Consider the following 5,319-nt stretch of genomic DNA (forward strand, 5'->3'; position numbering starts at 1 on the left):
GGAATCCATGATAGCAGACATCCAACTCTGGCAGGCCAGACTGAGACAGAGCCTGGGGGGTGTCCCAGGGAGACCTCCTTCCTGGACCAGACCCGTGACTCCATCCAGCAAATGCGTCTCTTGTCCCGACCCTTAGTTTGTTCTCTACCTTCTCATCTACTCAAACACCCCCAACTGATTCCCTGTCATGAAGGCTTGGTGTAAGAGTGAGATGAAGTAATGCTGTGAAATAGGCACTTACCAATTATAAACTAAAATTGTGAAGATATAAAGCGCAACTAAAACATACGCCCTTGATACTCACCTCCTAATGCTTCCCTCTCCGTGCCAAGCACACAAATAACCTTACACGTTGTTGCTAGCTCCTGATGGAACGTTCCCGTGCAGGTATTCTTACCAGAAAGCTCCGAGAAGCCAAGGTAAGCAGGTGAATATCTTTGTCCGTGAACAGGAAAAGGTTATTCTCCTGTTAACAGAATTACAGAACAATAGGTGAAGTCTGGAAAGGAGATTTACAAAACAAGTGGCCCTTGTTGGCATTGCTTGGCCAAAGCTGAATTCAAACAAAACTCAGGTGAGCTGAACTGCTCCAAGCTCAGGCTCTACAGCCCAGCCTGATTCCGACCCTGGGCTCAGGGTTCTCACAGTGGACACCTGCTCCTTCAGGGAATCTCATCACGTCAAGCAGGTCATTGTGTAGAGGAGCCAAAAAAGGCTTTGTTCTTGCTCTTTTTGCTAGGCTTTCATAGCAACTACTTTTCTTCATCCCCTAGTATGGCAAGATCCGAGTTTTCAGAGAGGAAAGAAGTTTAAAGTCATCTTAAGTGTTTCCATTATTTCTATTAGGATATCTTTTTTGGTCCAGAATAGGCAGTGTTTTAGACCAAAAAAAAAAAAAAAAAAAATCATGAGAACTGGCTAAGGATGTAGGGGAGGGATATACTTGATTTTTTTTAAATCACTTTTTTTTATTTGAGCAGTTTGCAAATCACTGGAATATGCCCTGACCTTTGGCGTATATGCATATGTGAGTATGTGTGTATGTATGTGTTTGCATGTTACATGTGGCTGCGTCTCGGTGGTGATGTTCTGTCATTGCCTCATTCCTGGCATCCAGTCAGTCGCCAATAAAACCAGATTGCAAATTTGGATTCTGTGTTTCAGAGGATAGAAACTGGCCTCTAGTCACTAAGGAAAAATCAAAACAAAACACACAAGAATTTAGAGAAGATATTGTTCCTGCCAAAAAATAATTTTTCCTTGATGTTGTTTCTTATTGGGGCCAATATTCCAATGAAAAAAAATAGATTGGTCAAGAGTTCCATATAATTTTCTGTAACGTTTGACCTAAAGTAACACAATAAGCTAAGGACAGAAAGCTACATTCTTTTCTGCCAATGTGTATATAACTGTGTGTCTTCCACAGCATGTTTAAAAGAAAAAAGTAGAAAAAGAAGAAAATCTCATGGTGTTGTGCTTTACTTGGACTGGTAATTCTCAGGTTCACTGAGTTATTAAGTATATGCATGAAGCATCTCAGTAGACATAAATATCTTCCATATGCTAGGCGCACAAGCTTCGGCTACACCCATAAGGAAAACAAAAGCAGTATCAAAACTGCTCATCCACGAGGGTTGGGAATGCTGCTGGATTTCTGTGAGTTTTCTTGCTGTTATTGCTAGCTAGCCTACTTCTGGGCTGAACTGCTGTTTTCATGTCTTGCTTTTGAGAGCTCTGGTAGGGATCTGGCTTCCAGGCCAAGTGATATGATGAGTGAGAACGGAGGCTTCAGGGAGGTCAAGTTGATCTCTGTAACAACCCATGCTGGCTGTGGAGCAACCTGGAGGACACAGGCAAGAAAAGCGTCATTCACCCAAGAAAGGATCTGCATTCGTGCAGAGAAATGACTGGGCTTTCTGGAAGTAGAGCAATCTGAGGAAACGGAATCAAAGTTGAAACAAACTTTTGAGTTGTCTTGGTGGAGTGACATGCAGAATAAATATCTTGCCTGTACTTGAAAACATGTCAGCTTAACCCCAGAGATACTGCAGTATTTTTTATGGGAGTTGGGTTTTTTTCCCTCCTTATTTCCTCTTCCTCCAGCCCCTTCTCCTTCAGTTAAAGGCATAGAGGGTAAGACAAAGCAAGACAATCTAGCCATGTTTGGATTACACACGGTCTTTTAAAACACTCAGTATTATGATTTGATGTATATAAAAATATTGCTGTCAAAATTAAATGTGTTAAGCATGCTGTGAATACATTGCTTATAATCTATATAATATCTTATGTATAGGGATTTGAACTGGAGATCAACTTTAGAGTTTTATGTTTGTCAGAAGATGGGCATGGGCTTACAAAGGGTGAGACACCCTGAGCTCAGAATTCTCTCGTTCAACAGAAACCATGGGTCACACTTGACAACAGCTGCTGACCCTGTCCGGCACAGCCTGTTATGGTGGTAGGCGTAGTCGTGCTCATGATAAGAACTGACGGTGATGACATCCATTTATGCCTACTGAGTGCCAAGCAGCACTCTAAAAGGTGTTTTGTTGAATCCTTACAACTCTTCTACCAGGTGGGCCATTGATGTGCTCAGGCTTACCCAAATTTGCAGCCATTGTTCGACACCTGCCGAGCAGGACCCCACTACAGGTACTCTCTGGGAGTGGATGGGGAGAGGGGAGGAGGGAAGGTATGCTTCTGATTCACCTGAGGACGAGGGGAACACCTCATCACTTACTTTGAATAGCAGTTCTGGGGACTTCTAGAGCAGCCCCAGTGTCACGAGGGCCTCTCCTGGTGCTAGAATTCCCTGTTTCAGAGAGTAGATGTGTCCTGGGGCACCACTGAGTCTCCAGAATTTTCCCCACCCTCTGACCCGAAGCCTTTAGTCCTTTCTCCTGATGGGAGAAATGGCTTGATGCCTTCACGTTCACTTGCAGGTACAAGTAGAACAAAGAAATGATATTGTAGCTACTTCTCATCCTCCTCTCAGCTCCTTCCTGCCCTTCTGCCCTCTTCGCTTCCTTCCTCTCTCTGATTCAACAAACAAGTGTTCCTTGGCGGGAGGCTGAGGGCTGGATGCTGCGGCTCAGCTGGCACAGCTCTGCTTGATGGCGAGTGCTTTCTTTTCATCTGGGGTGGCACACAAGTGCCACGAGGACTGGAGCTACAACCCCTGCTTGGCCACTGTGTTTCCCACCCCTGCCTAGCCCTGTGCACCGCAACACACACACGTTCACAAGGATGTAAAACGGAGGAACCCCAGGCCAGCGTGGCATCAGTGGCTAAAGGGTTCTCACGAAACCTGCTGTGGCTAGTGCCACCCTGAGGGCTGTCCACATTGCCAGGTGAATATTCGGATCCTCCAAGCGGCTGGGCAGAAAACAACCCTTCTGAAAAAAAATCAAGATTTTCAGCTTGAGTCACGGTGCACTTGGTCTGCAAATAACACATGTTCATTTTTGCATTGCTACAGACTCCATGCTAGGAAACGGAGCACTTGTAACTTAATATGCATGTGATGTACTCAGGAGTCCCAGGCCAAAACACCTCAAGCTGTGAATGTTTTGGCTCTGCCAGGCTAGTCAGGGTCAGGGCAGGGCAATGCTTGGCCTGATGCCCCCCTGAATAAACCAAACCACCGCAGGAAGTGGCTCCGGTGACTCGGGAGGTGGCACACTTCCTTTTGAGTCAGAACTGAATCACCACTGGGAGAGGTGGGGAAAAAAAAACTGCTTCTTGGTCCCAAACTTTTTCCCCCTGTTCCCAATAGGAAATTTGATCACAGTCTGATGTATCCTGTTTAGTTTAGCGTATTTAACCAAAGGGAAACAAATCTATATATAAACATAAATCTTGATAGCAATTAACTATGAGGAAACGAGGAGAGGATGGGAACAGAACAGCTGCACCACATCCCGGTGGTATGGCGGGCACTTGTGCTCCAAGCACGGGACAGGTACACTGATGTCGTTGCAGTCGGTTAAGTACCCTGGATGTCCCCGCTCCAGTGTGACCCATTTCTAGTGGGAACAGTGAGGTCACACTTACATAAACTGTGCTGCTTTAAATGGCTCTGCCCTGCTCTTCATGCACTGAACTTGGCTCGCTCCCTGGCCTGTCTGCTGGAAGGCCGAACTCCGTGCTGTCCCAAGCGCGGCTCCAGTCCAGCTGTGGGTGAAATGAACCTGTCCTGAATGTACTGAATGCTGCTGGCAATGCTGTAAATTGTTTTGACACATAAGGTAAAAGCTCTTAGACATCAACAAGTCATAAAGACCAGGCATCCTAAAAAAAAAAAGGCATCCTTTTCCCTGTGTTTACCTACGCATATGCAGCAGCAATGTGTCCATGTTGCCTGAATGAGATATTAGGGTACACTTGTTGCTTTCCCTCCACACCAGTTAGGATCAATAGTACCTTGCAGGGCAAAGCTTCAGATGTGCAAGCTACACCTCCTTGGTTTATATCACTCCTGGGGAGACCAATAAGCAAAATCAATGCAGAAATCTTAATTCCATGCTAATATCCATGACCCCTTCTGCAAAATACTCTGAAAGTTTTAAGTAGAACAACGGATTCTAAGTCTCACAGACCTTGTTCAGATCCAAGCTAAATATGTGGAGCTATGTGGTTTTCAATAAGTCTCTGAACTTTTCTGAGCCATAGCTTTCTCCATTCTGTAACAAAATTTGCTAAATGGGGCTTTGTAAACCCGTTCTATAAATGGGCTTCTGATATAAGGATGATATTACTGTGCGAACTAAATTTACCTGGTGTCTAGGACCGCTCCCAGAAGAAGCTGATGTCCTCTCCTTTTCTGCAATCATTTTCCATCAGGAGATGGGAGCTGCATTTGGACACAACACCACGGGCTTGCCAAGTCTCGTCCCTCCCAAAGATGTCAGCCGCTTCCAGCTCCTCTAGCAGTTTCACCAACAGCATCTGCCATACATGTGACCCCCAGCTGGCAAGTCGAGCGCCTTACCAGAGAGGTGGAGAAGGCCAGCCAGAAAGCAGGCTCTCCAGGCCAAGGCCGGCACTTCTGGGCAGGACGAGAGTCCTCATCTGACACATCGCAAGGTGTACCTGGAGGCAGGGCATGGGGACAGCCGTGGCTAGCACCCAAAGCTGACAGAGCAGCATTACAGACCCAGCAGGTCAAACAGGGTAAGCATAGGTAGACAGGCAGATGCGCAAATACGTCCCTGGAGCAGCAAGCTTTGCTCAAACAGCCAACTTCAGCCAGCCCTTCAGTGTCCCCCATACTCCTGCAGCATCTCCCAGGCAGCAGAGCCTGAGGGTGCCCACTTT

At 46.2% G+C, this 5,319-nt stretch overlaps 1 long non-coding RNA gene across 1 annotated transcript; it reads right to left on the reverse strand.

The window, feature by feature from the left end:
* Positions 1-4,379: 4,379 nt before the first annotated feature.
* Positions 4,380-5,097, reverse strand: LOC131478188 (uncharacterized). Its single transcript, XR_009244343.1, has 3 exons — positions 4,994-5,097; positions 4,779-4,855; positions 4,380-4,480 (listed from the first exon to the last, which is right to left on the reverse strand). It is a non-coding gene; the product is annotated as an uncharacterized LOC131478188 (long non-coding RNA).
* Positions 5,098-5,319: the final 222 nt, after the last annotated feature.

Source organism: Ochotona princeps, chromosome 28 (genome assembly GCF_030435755.1).
Source record: "Ochotona princeps isolate mOchPri1 chromosome 28, mOchPri1.hap1, whole genome shotgun sequence".
Lineage (NCBI taxonomy): Eukaryota > Metazoa > Chordata > Mammalia > Lagomorpha > Ochotonidae > Ochotona > Ochotona princeps.